Source organism: Panthera onca, chromosome F1 (assembly GCF_046562875.1).
Source record: "Panthera onca isolate mPanOnc1 chromosome F1, mPanOnc1 haplotype 2, whole genome shotgun sequence".
Taxonomy (NCBI): Eukaryota; Metazoa; Chordata; class Mammalia; order Carnivora; family Felidae; genus Panthera; species Panthera onca.
In genome coordinates, this window is record NC_138355.1 from 4857232 (window position 1) to 4874187 (window position 16956).

The 16956-nt window shown below is 44.5% G+C and overlaps 1 protein-coding gene across 12 annotated transcripts in view; it reads right to left on the minus strand.

Moving 5' to 3' along the window:
* Positions 1-16956, minus strand: part of ENAH (ENAH actin regulator) — a 136406-nt gene that overhangs the window by 92176 nt on the left and 27274 nt on the right. Inside the window, exon 1 of one of the 12 annotated variants that reach the window (XM_060643294.3) lies at positions 15878-16024. The exons of the other annotated variants lie outside the window; for them this stretch is intronic. The gene's annotated coding sequence lies outside the window, so the exon portion shown is untranslated. Of the gene's footprint in view, positions 1-15877; positions 16025-16956 lie in introns of those variants that run through there. 12 annotated transcript variants of the gene reach the window in all.

Consider the following 16956-nt stretch of genomic DNA (forward strand, 5'->3'; position numbering starts at 1 on the left):
CTCCACGTGACAGGCTGGAAAGAACACAACGTCGCTATGTAATATTCCTGCCTCAAATGTTTAGCCCACATACACTCAAGCAGAAACAATCGAACATATCCAAAATAATGAGCATTTAACAAAGCTACTGGCCAGGATTCCTCAAAATGGCAATGGCAAGAAAGGGGGAGGAAAGGCTGAAGAATGGTTTTAAGAATCTAGATTAAAGGAAACCAAAGAGACCGGATGAGATGTAACCGGTGAATGGACGGAGGGGAAGAGCAGTAATGAACGTTACTGGTAAACTTAAGAAAATCTGGGTGAAGACAGTACATTAGACATCATGCATTGGCGTTAAACACCTACAGCGGGATGACTTCGCTGTGTGACAGAAGCAAGTGCCTGTGCTGTCACACTGGTGGGGCTGCATGCAGCTCTCAAAGGCTGTACCCAACACACAAATATACAAGGAGAGTATACTTGGGGAGTAGAGCACAGGAATGCTCTTGTAAGGTAGGCAGATATGAAAAAGTATTAACTGGTGAATCTATGTAACAAGTACATTAATTTTCTTTGTAACATTCTTGTAACTTTGAAGTCTTTCCCAAAAAAGTAAATTCAGAGGAATGTCAAAATAAATAAAGAGGTTACACACTGATAAAAACAGGAGAGTAAGATCTATTTACCATGAACAAATTCACTTTAAACAACATGCCTCAAAATATACCTAACAACTAACAAAACTGTAGTTAGAAAATCAACAATTATTCTTAATTTAACCTACTGCTCAGAACTGACAAATCAAGCAAACAAAATATAAGCAAAAATATCAAAGTCCTGAACAACACAATTAGAAGGCTCAAACTGGAAGTACACAGAATGCCACTCCAAAGAGAAAATACATAGTTTTTCTAGCATATCTGAAACATTTATAAAAATAAACGCTGTATTGGAAAAAAGGACACCTTGTTAAATGCCAAAGAGTCTATTTTATAGATTATGCCCTGATATAATACAATGAAATCAGAAATGTATAACAAAATAAGTATCAAAAAATTCCCAAATTTGGAAACCAGAAAGTATAATTACATAACCCTGAGGTTAAAGACGAAATCAATAAAAGTTAAGAAACATTTAGTAAACAGCTGTTAGAGCAAAGGCGGAACAGGTGGAACTGAAGAGGAAAATGTGTGGCTTTAAACACATTTATCAGAAAATAGAAAAGGTAAAAAATCTTAAACCAAAAGAGAAAACTCAAAGGAATAAAAAGGAAGGAAATCACAAGAAAGGCAGAAATCAATGCAAATTTAGACCAAAAGAACAAGTGAGGAAATCAACACCACCAAACCTGTTCCTGGTCGATGCTAATAAGCCAGACAACAGGCTGCTGAGAGTGATCAAGAAAAAGAGAAAGACAACCCAAGAGTAGGGAACTAACTGGATTTTCCTAACACAGGAATTTTAACTAAACACTACTGAATGCCTAATCTAAATAACTGCCAAAATTGTCACAAGAAAATATAGAAAATTTGAATAGACTGAAAAGAAAAACAGATCAAAAAACACATCAAAAGATTAAAGAAACTGAAATGGCAATGTTCCTCTCACACTCACACCCACCACATACACACCACACAGACACATATCACACATACCACACATGCACCACTCACGCGCACACGCGCACACACACACCAGACAACACCAACACAAACTCCTGAGACTATTTTTATTAGGTAAATTCTATCAAGTTTTACCTAATGAGGAAAGTATTCTTATCTTAAACAAGTGTGTTCAGAAAGTAAAGACCAAAGGCTGCCTAAATCATTTTATCAGGCTACCGTGATCTCACTTCAAAAACCAGGTAAAGTTACAGGCTAATTCACTTACAAAAGTAGGTATATAAATTACGGACCAAACAGATCCAATAGTGTACTTAAAAAAAAAAAAAAAAAAAAATAGGGGGCGCCTGGGTGGCTCAGTCGGTTGAGCGTCCGACTTCGGCTCAGGTCATGATCTCACGGTCCGTGAGTTCGAGCCCCGCGTCGGGCTCTGTGCCGACAGCTCGGAGCCCGGAGCCTGCTTCGGATTCCGGATCTCCCTCTCTCTCTGCCCCTCCCCCGTTCATGCTCTGTCTCTCTCTGTCTCAAAAATAAATAAACATTTAAAAAAAAATGAAATCACTTTATATAAAATTTCAACAACTTAAGTAGCAAATGGCTATGGGACTGAACGGTCAAATTAAAAATTGTCAGTCACTTAGAATTATAAAGAAACAAGATTATGGTCAAATCAGAAATGTGTCACATAAAACAAATGAAAATAACCACCAAAACGCCTTTCACGTATCAGGTTGTAAGGGGTCAATGTTATTTTTTTCAACTATAATACAATGTAAAACTTTCTGTGAGAAAGTTCTGCTAGAAATTTCTGCTAGAAACTGCTAATAAGCAAAAAGTTGTGCGTATGCCAAAAAACTTTCAGTAACAGTACAACGTTATGAGTAAAATATTAAGTCATCCATCGCACTGAATAAACTCAGAATCTTAAACAAGCAATTTTTAGTGGTGGACAATAAAAACAGGAATGCCTTGTCCCTTCATTGTGAAAACACCCAACTCTTAGGGGGCATTCCAGGCAAATTGAAGTCCAGACTCTTTTTACCATTTTTGGCCAATGAAGTTACTACTGTTCCTTTTTTCCTTCAGACCATGTCAGTGCCTTGGGAGAGAAGGGACAAATGGAGCCAGAGGGGAAATCAGAGCTTCCTACAAGCAGGAGCGCAAACAAGCTGGTGGGAAACCCGCACTGGCTGCTACTGAACAAGGGAGAGCTACACACAGTTTACCCACTGGAAATACCACCAGTGTTTATAAATCCTACGTGTTAACATGCAACACTGGACTATGTTAATAACAACATGTATAAGACCAAACAGTAGAAAGCCTCCTTTTGTATTCAGCTGAGTATCACAAAAAAGCACAATATATTTCTAAATGGGGAAAACACAAGACTTGAAAATAAGCATAATTCAGACTGTTTAGGCAAGCCCTAAGTGAAAAGATCACAAAATGGCTGCAAGCATACTTTTGTCAACATTAATTACACATTACAGGAGGGGCTGTCCAGGGTTAGACAATTTATACCCAAAGGGGATGATGTCACCCTACCGTGTTGATTTCTCTCAGGGTTTTTGAAAGAAAATCTACACAAGAGAAAAACAATTCCAAAAATATGAACCCAGAGCAATCAAATGCTTGTTCATCTCTGAAATGCAAATAGGAAATACCAAATTATAATCTTAAAAAACGCAAGCACCATCACAAACAGAGGTTACCGATCTCCACTGAAAACCAATGCAGAGTTACAACAGGAGTCCTCTGTCCTATACTGGTTTTACTTTTCTCTTTTTTTAATTTTCTTTTAATGTTTACTCATTTTTTGAGACACAGAGAGAGCTTGAGTGGGGGAGGGGCAGAGAGAGAGGGAGACACAGAATCTGAAGCAGGCTCCAGACTGTGGGCTGTCAGCACAAAGCCCAACATGGAGCTCGAACTCACAAACCACGAGATCGTGACCTGAGCCAAAGTCGAACGCTTAACCGTATACTGGTTTTAAACTAGCATCACAGAATTAGAAAAGCAAAAGCAACTAAATAGATTGTATTCGAGAAATAATTTTAACACTAACTACGATTAGGTGGAAATACACACTCTGTCTTGAAGTGAAAAATGATAAATACTATTTAAAATTCTTAAATTCTATCAAATGCTAATGAGATTTCTATTGAGAAGGTTAAGGATGCCAGAAACGAAGAACACTGAATCAAGGACTCTACCCCCAGCCATTAACTAATTCGAAGGCTGACAGCCAAGTTCACGGTTAGCTTCACTCACTACCTGGACAAGAGCTTCACAACCATGTCATACTCAATTCTCACAAAATTCACAGAAGTAGGTACTGTTGCTATCCCCATTTTGCAGATGAGGACACTGAGGCTCAGACATGAAACCACTCGCCTAAGGTTATAAATGTACGAAGCCATAGCCCAGGATTCAAACAAGAGCCATCTGAGCCCAGGGTGCTTCCCCAAACTACCACCAAGTGTGTATAAATTGGATCTTTTTCATTCCAACTTCTTCATCCGTGTGATGAAACATTCTAACAAACGTAAAAAGAGCAATAGTGTTTTCAACTATGAAACAAGACAGATCTAGAAGCTGTGGAAAGGAGAGATCAATCAATAAAAACAAATGCCCTGATATAAAAATGGACAATTCATAAAACATTTAGAGAAAATGGACAGAGATGAAAAATATTCAAGTTCTCTATGGCAAAGAAATGCAAAGTAAAACAAGATATCCTTTTAAACCCTGATAGTGTCAATGTGGGAAAGGGGCCTACCTTGTTGATAAAAGTGAAATGGTACAACCATTTCCGAGGGCTATTTGCCCTTATAAATCAAGAGTCTTTAAAATGTAGACAGGCAGTGACTCAGCCAATTACATTGTTTACAAGCACGTTACTTAAGGTAAGTGTGTATATACATATAAGAATGCTAAACCGGGGCGCCTGGGTGGCTCAGTCGGTTAAGCGTCCGACTTCGGCTCAGGTCATGATCTTACGGTCCATGAGTTCGAGCCCCGCGTCGGGCTCTGTGCTGACAGCTCAGAGCCTGGAGCCTGTTTCAGATTCTGTGTCTCCCTCTCTCTGACCCTCCCCTGTATATGCTCTGTCTCTCCCTGTCTCAAAAATAAATAAAAACGTTAAAAAAATTAAAAAAAAAAAAAAAAAAGAATGCTAAACCAACAGCCCCTCTGGATGATGGAAAATTCCAACATGGGACCAACTAGGTGAACACATTTTCAGACTGATTTTTTGGGGGGGATACAACTGAGCCCCTAACAAGTATTTTCATGATCTCTTGTGCTTTGAAAGCATGAAAGATCTCATGAAACTGCAGATATTCAGTCACTCGTGAACAGACACGCATATAGCAATTTTTTAAATAATATGGATCTATACTATATTTAAAGTTGACTTTTTAAATATTAAATAGGGAAAAATAGGATACAAAACACCTATTTTAGGAAAAAAGAAAGACCAATACAAAGAGAATATCTTACAGTCAACTCTATGCTTGGCACCTTTACAGACATCATCCCTTATTTCCTGACAATCACCCTGTAATGTACTGTTGCTCTCACTTCACAGATTTGGGAGCAAATCTCAGGTTAAGTAATTCAGGGAACCGGTCCAAGGCAAGGCTAATCTTCACACCAGACCTTATATATTCTACCTCAAAGCCCATGCTATTTCCAAGATGTCACCCCAATACATTCCTTTCTCCCGTGGCATTAGAACTGGTATTATGAAATAAAATCAGTAAAAGACATCCAGAACATACTTAAAACATGTATATTAAAAATGAAATAATACTGCTTTCAAAGCACAAGAGATCATGAAAATACTTGTTAGGGGCTGAGTTGTATCCCCCCAAAAAGTCCATCTGTTGGAGTTCTAACCCCCAGCACCTCAGAATGTGACTGTATGTGGAGACGGGTCTCTAGAGAGGTAATTAAGGTAAAAAGAGACCATACTGGTGGCCCTAATCCTTCTGAGAAAAGATGAGGACAAAAAGGGAAGAGAGTGCGAACACGGCAAGAAGGGGGCCGACCGCAGGCAGAGGAGACAAGCATCAGAAAAAAACAAACCTGCCAATACCTTGTCTTAGATTTCCGACCCCCAGAATTGTGAGAAAACACACTTCTGTTTCAGCCACCATCTGTGGCATTTTGTTACAGCGGCGGCAGCAGGCTGATACAGTGCTCTTACTCTACAAATACTGAACGCTGTAAAAACCTACAAATGACGTCCCCCGGTTTTAAAGAAAACATGCTCCTTGTAGATACAGTATTCTAAAGCACCAAAAAAAAATATTTTACAAATACTTTTTTTTAAGTTTATTTATTTATTTCTGAGACAGAGAGAGAGAGACCGCAAGTGGGGAAGGGCAGAGAGAGAGGGGGAGAGAGAGAATCACAAGCAGGCTCCACACTGTCAGGGCAGAGCCTGATGCGGGGCTCGAACTCATAAGCCATGAGATCATGACCTCAGCTGAAGTCAGACGCTTAACTGACTGAGCCACCCTGGTACCCCTACAAATACTTTTAAAGAAATATTACATCATTTTAGAAATATACATAAATTTAACTTCCTAGAATCACCATGTTAGTTAAAAAGCACTGCTGGTCCATTCAGAATAAGCATGAATAACCTTACAATCCTAGAACTAGACCCTCTGACACATACCCAACAGAATTAACTAAGCACCTGTCAAGGCCCGCAGGCCAGAAGCCCCGTCCCCTGAAGGGAAAAGCCACCTGCCCGGCCAGCTGCCGCCTCCTGGAGATCAGGTGCATTCATGCGGCCCCACAGCACAAACACTCCTCCCAGCTCATGGCAAAAGAAAAACACAAAAAAACAAAGCCCCACACTTAACACTGACTGACTGCCAAGCGCCCTTGAACATTTGAGAAATCTTCTAACTTGAAAGGTAAGAAACAAAATAGAGGGAAAGGAGAAATTTTTTATAAAACAAGACAATGCAGGGAAGAGGAAAGATTGCAAATTATACATAATTAATATTTTCAAAGGGAAAATAAAGATATTCATTGGAGAAATAAGAATGTTATTAGAAGAAATATATATAGGGGCACCTGGGTAGCTCAATCGGTTAAGTGTCCAACTTCAGTTCAGGTCACGATCTCATGGTTCATGAGTTTGAGCCCCGCGTCGGGCTCTGTGCTGACAGCTCAGAGCCTGGAGCCTGCTTCGGATTCTTTGCCTCCCTCTCTCTCTGCCCCTCCCCTGCTCACGCTCTGTCCCTCTCTCTCTCAAAAATAAACATTAAAAAAAATTTAAAAAAAAAAAAAAAAAAAATTTTTTTTTAAGATAAATGAGGAAGAAAGAGAAAATAATAAAAACTGGTCCAGGGCACCAGGGTCGCTCAGTTGGTTAAGCATCTGACTTCAGCTCAGGTCATGATCTCACAGTCTGTGAATTCAAGCCTCACATCCGGCTCTGCACGGACAGCTCAGAGCCAGGAGCCTGCTTCAGATTCTGTGTCTCCCTCATTCTCTGCCCCTCCCCCACTTGCGCTCTGTGTCTTTCTCAAAAATAAATAAACATTAAAAAAATTAAAAAAAAAAACTGGTCCAAGAGGCCCCAAAACCCCATAACAAGACATCTTCCTTTTCAGACAGTCCAGTACCAAAGGAATAATAAATTGCTTTAGCATCGAAGGGCACATGTTTCTAGATTTAGAGCATCCATCAAGGGGCGCCTGGGTGACTCAGTGGGTTGAGGATCTGACTTTAGCTCAGGTCATGATCTCATGTTTCGTGAGTTCAAGCCCCACATCAGGGTGGCTGCTATCAGCATGGAACCTGCTTTGGATCCTCTGTCCCTCCCCCACTTGCACACTTTCTCTCTTAAAAATAATAAAATACTTAAAAAAATAAAAATAAAAATAAATGAAGCATCCATCAAAAGCCAAGCACAATGAACTGTTTTTTTAGATTCACACTAAGACACGTAAAGTTTCAGAGCACCAGGAATAAAGGCAAGTCCTAAAGACTTCCAGAAAGACAAAACTGGTTTCTTCCAAAGGACTGAGAAACAGAAGGACATCAAATTTTTCAGAGCAACACTGGAAACTTGAAGACACTGGAGTGATACCTTCAAAATTCTGAGGAAAAATAATTTCCAACCTTGACTTCTAGCCACAGCCAAATTACCAATCAAGATTTTAAAAAAGATATTATTCTCTCTTTTTTTTAGTTTATTTTTTAAATTTATTTTTGAGAGAGAGAGCAGGGAAGGGGCAGAGAGAGAATCTCAAGCAGGCTCCACACTGTCAGCACAGTCCCCAATGTGGTGCTCAATCTCACAAACCATGAGATCATGACCTAAATGGATACCAAGAATCAGAAGTTTAACTGACTGAGCTCCCCCCCGCCCCCCCGCCACCCAGGGCCCCTCTAGTATTCTTAAATATTGTAGGTCGAAAAGAACTTGATTCCCATGCCTCATTTCTTAGGAAGCTACAAGTGGTAACCAAGACAAAAAACAGGCAAAGAGAATCCCCAGGTCGGTGAAAATTGTACTACAAGAAGTTGGCCACAAAAACAACTGGTCCAAACTGGAACAGAAGGTTAAAGGTATCCAAGAAGAAAATAAGCCTGGTCTGTGCTAAAAGGCAAGTTAACCATCAGTGGGAGAGTTTGAGGCTGAGTAAGTAGTGAGTGCATGGAAAATCAAGCACACGAACACTAAGGTTCACTAAATCTAGATAAAACAGTCTTTTGCAAGGTAAATGTGATCATGGTACACAACCAAGCCGAGCTGTAAATGGGTTTATGTAATCATTAGAATGCAAATCCTGGTTAACCAAAATTTGTTACATAACTATCTATAAGATGAAAAGAAAAACACACATACATCATGGGGAGACAGTGCTAAAAAACTAAACCCCTATCTTCCGTAACTGGAAGTCAAGAGACAAATTCTAAAACTGGAGCAGGTTAAATGTTGGAAATACCAAGAAACCGTAGAAGCAAGGAAAAAGTGGCAGTGGTTCCTGTGGAGACCTGGATTCTAGAGGAAAAAAGAATAGGGCTAAGAAGCCCTTTTTTTTTTTTTTCCAATTCTAGGTCCCGTATTACTATTTGACTTCACGAACTATATGCTACTTTAATAAAAATTACATTTTAGAATCCAGCTTTAAATTTTAAAAATCACGCTTTAGGGGCGCCTGGGTGGCGCAGTCGGTTAAGCGTCCGACTTCAGCCAGGTCACGATCTCGCGGTCCGTGAGTTCGAGCCCCGCGTCAGGCTCTGTGCTGACAGCTCGGAGCCTGGAGCCTGTTTCCGATTCTGTGTCTCCCTCTCTCTCTGCCCCTCCCCCGTTCATGCTCTGTCTCTCTCTGTCCCAAAAATAAATAAAAAAACGTTGAAAAAAAAAAAATAAAAAAAAAATAAAAATCACGCTTTAGAACAATATTTAATTACACAGGAAAGTATTCACAGTACATTACCAAGGAGGAATCACAATATAGAACATTATGTTCAATTAAAAAAACCAATCCTACATAAGAAAAAAAATAAAAATACACACCGAAAGTGTTTTTTTCTGGAGTAGTGGCATTATTTTCACTTTCTTACATAAGTTTTCTGTGTTGTTCAAATTTTCTATAATTTACGTGCATTACTTTCTAATTCAATCTACCCAAGAAAGTAAAAGGTTAGTAGAGCCCCACGACCAGTGAATCAAATTAATACTGATTCCTGCCCCAATAAGTCACTTAGGCCCCGCCATGCAGTTAAAAATAAACTTGTGATTTTGATAAATACTATAAAAACCCTGGGGGGCACTCTTATAATCTAGCAAGAAAACAAAACAATGCCCGGTCCTCACATGTTCTCATTTTTTTCCAAGGGTGCTTCCATTTCATCAGTCTTAAACTTCACACCAAGATTACGAGACTCAGAGAGCTGACTTCCAGCTAGACGACACGGTCGCTTTCTAAGCTTAAAATGTAACCGAAGAGATGGAACGAGGAAACCACTTAAACCTTCCCTTATGTCCAAAACAGAGCTAAAATTCAAAGAGAAAAAAAGGCAACCAACAAAATAGAGGAGATATTTATAAGACGACCGCTACGAAGGCTGGCTTTGGCCCACACACCCATGCTCGGGCAAGAACAAATCCTCAAATGTTCCTGACATTATAATATCCCAACCTTAATGCAAACGCTCATCGAAAGTAGAATGGACAAACAAAGCAGCCTTTCACAGAGTAAAACGAACGATATGCATGAGTGACACAAATCTGACGTTAGAGCGAAAGAAACCAGACCCAGAACATTGCGATTCTAGTTACAGACGTGCCCAAACAGGCAAAACCAACCTAGGTGGTTACATGTCAGACAGTGGTTACCCTGTGGGGACAGACTGTGACTATGAGAGGGCAGGAGGGGAGCAGGGTTCTCTTTAATCGGTGCGAATTACGCCGGTCTGCTGAGTCAGTGAAAACAGAGCTAACTCTCGGGACGTGTACTTTTCTGTGTACGTTATACATCAATGCAAACTTCAAATCAAAAAATGATGAGATTCAGATGACCAGCAAGCACATGAAAAGATATTCAACATCATTAATTATTAGGGACAGATGAATCAAAAACCATGAAGTCCCACTTCATGCTCACTAGGATGGCCACAATAAAACCCAAAAACCCATACACAGTACCTAAAATCAAGTGTCGGTAGAGGATGTGGAGAAACTGGAACTCTCGCCCATTGCTGATGAGAACGTAAAACAGTAGGGCCCCTGGAGAAACCGGTCTGACACACTGCCAGTAATTTGAACGTGGATTTAGCGCATGACCCAGCAATTCCACTCCCAGGTGTATGTCCAAAGAAACTGAAAGAGGCACTCCAACAAACACTTGTATATATGTGTCCACAGCAGCTCTACTGACAACAGCCGAAGGCAGAAACAACCCAAATTGCTACCTACAATAAACGAACAGTCGAGATGCAGCCTATCCACATACCCAGCAAAGGAGTAAAAGGAATCAAAGTGTGAAAACCACTGAAGTAGACACCTGCTGGAACGCGGGTGACCCCCGAGACCTCAGCTAGACAGGAGAGGCTGGACACAAAAAGCCACATGTTTTATGATTCCATTTATATAAGATGCCCCGAATAGGCAAATCTGCAGAGTCAAAATGCAGACTGGTGGTTGTCAGGGACTGAGGGGACGGCTGGGCAGGGGACGGGGGCAGGAGGAAACAGGAAGTGACTGCTTCATGGGTACAGGGCATCTACTTGCGGTGATGAAATCTGGAACCAAATCGTGCTGACAGTCACACATTATAAATGTACTTAATGTCACCCAAATGTACACTGTAAAATGGTTACCATGGTGTGAATTTTACGTTACATATTTTACCACCATAAAAAAAAATGTTTTCGAAAAAAGGGAACATTTAAATGCAGGCCAGGATACAGTAAGCACTCTCCATACATTGGTAATTGGAACATAAACTAAAAACAATCCATTTTGCAAAGTATTTTGGCGATTAATAAGTAATTCATCTTTGTCCCAGTTCATGTCTCCTCCTGAGAGCCCTAAGAAACGAAAAAGCTTTAGATCCAAAAGGGCCCGATGTAACATTTATAATAGCAAAACAAGCACACACGCACATACACACACACCACCAAAAACAACTAAAGGACAAGCCATCAGGGAATAGGTAAGTAAATCAACAATATAGTTAGAAATTACGGCAAAACTAAAAATGTTTACTAATGGCATCTATCATAAAATGGGGGAATGTTTATGTCACGAAGCAAATGTGATTAAAAGCAAGGAATACAAATTCTATAAACAAGAACACCTCAAAGAATGTTTACTATGGGTTTGCTGCAGTGACTGTTTTCTTTCTGCCTTCTGTCCCTTGAACAAAGCAAGCTTTCTCACCTCAGGGCCCTCGGAACAGCTCTGTTGACTCTGAGTACCCTTCTTCCTCACCTCACATGACTGTCTCCTCATCTTTCAGGTCACCTCAAACTTCACCCCTTCCCTACCTACTCGGATCACATCAGGCCTCAGCGCATCCCCTGCCCCGCCCCTTTCCCACCCCACGTTTTATCTTCTTTGCACCCATCTGAGAATAACTGACTTACTGGTACATGTTTCTCCTCCATCCCCTACTAGGACGTACGCCCCCTGGGGACAGAGGCTTTTACCTTGTCTAGACACATATCCCCACCAGATAACCGTACCTGCCAGCAAAAATGAGTATTTGTGAAGCTAATCAACGAATACCAGTTGACTGATTAACATGTTGCGTCTACTTTCCCACAGTTTGTCAATTTTCTATAATAAACACATATAATTTTTGTTTTTAATCCTGTTTTTAAATATAAAACTATTTCAATGGGTAAATAATTACTTACCAAACCAAAGAAAATATAGAACTTTGTTGGATTCTCCCTAAGGACAAGCCAAAGATCTGGTTTTCAATCTTAACAACAAAAATAACTAGTTATAAATCCTTCCTAATAGAGGATAATGCTCTAGTACACTTTACAGTCTATCTTTTCTATTTTCAGAAGCTTAGAGACGTGTCCCAAATTTCTAGTTCCACCACCCATGCCCTTCCCCGAACACACACATCATTTGAGTGGTATTTTGAAAGAGTCGCATGTGAGGCATGAAAATTATTTCAGAACTCACTGGAAACAGTATGCAAAAATATGAAATAATGTTGAGAAATAAATAAATTTCATTTTACTCTTATAAATGAATTTCAAAAAAAAAAAAACAGCCTAACTACATTTACTCTTCTGATCTGTAACTGAAATGCAGTTTCACAAGAATATAACTATATTTAGTATCTATAATTATATTTAAGTTGCGTCCATATATAAAAACTTGAAAAAAATTTCCTTTTCTGAAGAGTTGGTTGAGATATTCGAGAATCAAATATGCTGGGACACCTGGGTGGCCCAGTGTAAGCAACCAACTCTGGATTTCAGCTCAGGTCATGACCTCCCAGTTGTGAGATCTAGCCCCGCTTAAGAATCTCTCTCTTGCGGGGCGCCTGGGTGGCTCAGTCGGTTAAGCGTCCAACTTCGGCTCAGGTCACGATCTCGCGGTCTGTGGGTTCGAGCCCCGCATTGGGCTCTGGGCTGACAGCTCAGAGCCTGGAGCCTGCTTCGGATTCTGTGTCTCCCTCGCTCTCCGCCCCTCCCCCACTCATGCTCTGTCTCTGTCAAAAATAAACATTAAAAAAAAAAATCTCTCTCTCTCCCTCTGCCCCTCTCCCCCAGTCGTGCGCGCGCACACACACGCTCTAAAATTAAAAAAAAAAAAAAAAAGTGCTACCATTTTGTAGAGGACAATGCCAGATTCCAATAAAATACAAGCATTCAAAATTTACTGTTATTATGTTTCCGCTAGTGATTGGAAAACTACCCATCCACTAAATCAAGGTTTGAAGATGTCCAGCTTAAGGGCTGAAAATCTACTGAGCTCGGGCCAAGAACGCAACCCTGAACATCAAGACAAAACATAACAAAACAGCCATTTCCACTTATCGTTCTGTAATTACCAGTCTACTAACAAACGTGTCAGCAATTTTAAATGCAGATTTAAGTTCCAGTCACAATGATACAACCAAACTACATACACAAACGTACCTCCAAAATCTTGTACCTCACCCTTCCAGGCTCAGATACACCAAAGACCTTCTAGGTGACGTCCCTAGGTAGCACACGCAGACTTCCTAGCTTATGACTGACAGCTTGAAGCCCAAGCCTAAATAGACACTGGGGTTATTCAGATCCTGGCTTAGGATGCAGACGCATTATCTGGTATATAAAAGAAGAGCATACACCCACATGAAAGGTACTCACTGCAGGTTCTCATTTATGTAGTATTAAAGAAGTGTTCCCTCGTGATCAAAAGAATCTCAAGACAGCGGTACTAAGTCACAGGGTGGCAATCAAGTTAGTCTCTTCTGTAAAGTCTTGACACAACTGGAACCATCAGAACCGGTAAGATATCTGCCCCCCGGATGCAACCCAAACCCACTAGGCAAGCTCAGGATTCGTGCGGTCAAGTAAATTCTATGCCAATGCTTCTAAAAGCTATTAGAATTGAAAATTCCAACACAAAATATGAATAAATCTCGCTCACACTGCCATCCAAACAATAGGAAGGCACTTGTGTCTCTGCCGTTGCCAAAATAACACGTAGCTAATTTTTCGTGTTCTCCCACCACCAGCTCATGATGAAACGCTGAGCAACAAAGAAGACAGAAGCAACATCTTTAATTTGCTCAATATTAGCTGTCAACTCCTCTTCCAAGGAAGCTCCCCTAAAGAGAAAGGTTATCAGTTAGAAGCATTACCAGCCAGCAGAACTAAGTGAATGTAACCGAGTGAGCGGACATACACTCATCCTTGAGGCAAAGGAGCACGACCCGACCCGAGGAACCAGAATGCAGACGGCAGCTACAACCAATGTGCACCTAATCCCCAAACGGACTGTTCAGCAGCTGCTGCCCCTGCAAAGCTGCCTCCAGCCTCCTCCAAACATCCCCCTGGAGGAAAATGACAACGTCCTAACATTCAACTTTCCGCTAACTGGGGAAAAGAAAGGGCTAACCAAGGGCCAATATCCCTAAAAACTACCACCACCAGCAGCTCTATGTATAAAGGGCTTACTTACCCATCTCCCTTGAAAAGAATGGCCATCCGGATACAACACTGGGCACGGGGATTGCTTTTAATCAACCGGGTGCCGGTCTGGGATTCCCCTCTCCTTCTCTCTCTCCTTCCCAGAGAGTAGCGCACGGAACTAAGTGGCAATAATCGCCTCTGTGCCTACTGTCACTCCTGCTTCATCACTCGCTAGTGAGGAGGTCACGGACCCTACAAAGTGCTCAGGGCTCCCCCCATCCATCCATTCATTCAGTCCACCACTATTCCCGACAGCCTGCTAGATGCCAAGCACTATGCTGCCTTGTTTTCCTCTGAGTCACCGATGAATCTTCAGGGATTTCAGAAGCAAAACTCAACTGGGGATTTTCATAATCTGCTTACGACGCTGGAACGAACGAGACTGCTGTCTCTGTGCCTTGGGCTTTCTAACTACCTTTATACGGACGACTACCAGGAAGCCCTTCAAGCAAAACAAGACAACCCACAGGATGCTGCCACAGTAGGAAGGCAAAAGGCTAAGAAGCCCCAGCACCCCTGCGATGGGTACCCTGAACTGCAGAGACGGCCAACCCACATCGATTCATCTCCCAAAACGGCATTTGCCAACTTTTGAGGCCAGTGACGAACACGCCGTGCAGACTTCAACCCAGCACTGCAGACGCACAGCTGCGTGGAACGGCATCTGCCACTGCCACGTGCCACGCATTCCAACACGGTCTACTCTTCCAGTTGTGATAAACACGGTTAAAAACTCGGTTTGAGGACCACCACCCGAAAACACGCCCTAGCCTTATTGCGGGGACAGAGGAAGGGAGAACTACTGGAGAGAAACCCGTCAGGACCCGGAGACGAAGGGGAGTCCCCGCTCCCCAGGCAGGTGAGGGAGCAGCACCAAGGGGAAGGGGACCTCCTGGCCCGGGCATCCCAGTGTGGACTCGGAATGAAACGGGTGGTCCGGAGAAAGATTTCTCAGACATCGGGTCAACGTGTCTAGCAAACAGAATACAGACACCGAAAACGTCTGGGACGATTAAACGCACTGGGTCGAACCACATCAAAGCGCCGCTTTCTGACTGGTCTCTTTAGGAACAGCTTCCATTTCTAACCGCTCCGTAGGTCACCTGGGCCACTTCTGATGAGAACCCTGGGGAGGGCCGGCAGCTGCCGTGGGCAAGGGCCACACAGCGGCCCGCCTGCGGGTGTCACGGCGCCGGGGGGCGTCCGCGCTGCGGGCGGGGCCTCTCCTGGGGTCTCCATGGGGTCCCCCTCGGGGTGTCCGCAGGGGTCCCCACGGGTCTGGGCGCCCAGCCACCGCAGGGTGTGGGCCACGGGCCGTTTCACGACGGCCCCTGCGGCACCGCTCAGCTCGGTCAGCCCGGGGCGGGTGCTCGGGCGGGGGTCGCTCGCCGGCGGCACGAGGGACTGGACGAGCAGGAACCGACGTGGCGGCTGGGGACTGCTGGCCTCCAGAAGTCGGCACCGCCCAGCGGCAGACAGGCCGGCCCTTTTCCAGCCGCGTTCAGGCGACAGGTCTTTGTTCCGGACACGGTCCTCGGTCTTCCGACCGCGCACGCCCTGCAAGGTGCATCCTGACCCCGACTCACCGCGCCGGGGCCGGGCCTCCTGGGCCCTCCAGGGTGGGGTGCGCCTCAGCCCCGAGAAGGATGCTCCTCGGCCCCGGGAATGGACGTCCTCCTCATTGGCGGCTGGGGGCATGCTCCTCGGCGCCGAGAAAGGAGCCGCTCCTCAGTGCCGGTCGCGGGGTGGGGGGGGAGGATACGCCTCAGCGCTGAGCACGTCGGGCTCGGAGCCGCCCTCCCGGCCAGGGCTGCCGCCCTCCCTGCATGCAGTGCGGCCGGCGGCACCCGCACTTCCGGCCGGCGGCCTCCGCCCTCCAGACGCAGCACGTGCCGGGGCGGGGCCTAGCCGTGCCACACACGCGGGAACGCGGCGGGACAGGAGCCGCGCTCCTCGCGCGCCGCTGACGTCGAGGCCACGGTGCACCGCGCCCCCCCGACCGCGTCCCCGCCCCGCGCCAGTCCCCCAGCCACCGGAGAAGTCCCAGGCCCCGATTAGGGGGCACGCTACTTTCCGGCGCCGCGAGGCCCACCCGGTCCGCTCGTGTTTCCGCCCACGGGACCCGGGCTGGGGCCCAACCCGCCCCGCGCAGTCCTCAGAAAGTGGGTGCGGGCCCTGCCGGTGGACAGGGCCCTCGCCAGTCTGGGGAAATGCACTTGTGTGCGGAGTCTCGTGCTGGGAAACAAGACACCCGCCCGGGATTCGGTCTTCGCCAGAAAATCCCTGCCCCGGTTCAACTTGGCCCGAATCTTCCGACGCGTGACAGGGAGGGCGGGCGGCGTCACACCAGATTCCAGAACACCTGTGCCACCCTTCACGGCCCGCGGTGTCGCCTCGCCGCCGCCGAAGCCACTGGCGTAGGGACGCTTCCGCACACGAGCCCCCTCACCCCCGGTCCACCTGTAACCTGCTCGTGTGCCAGCAGCCCTCCCGACCTACTGCCGTCCCACGCACGCAGTGTGGCCTCGAGAACGGCCGGCCACGGGGGAACCCCGCTACTGTGCGTGCTCGCAGGTGGAATGGAAACGAGCCAACCGCCCCGGAACGGAGCCGGGCGCCGCCAACGGGCCAGGGCGGCGGATCCGGGGACGGGTCCCGCTGGGAG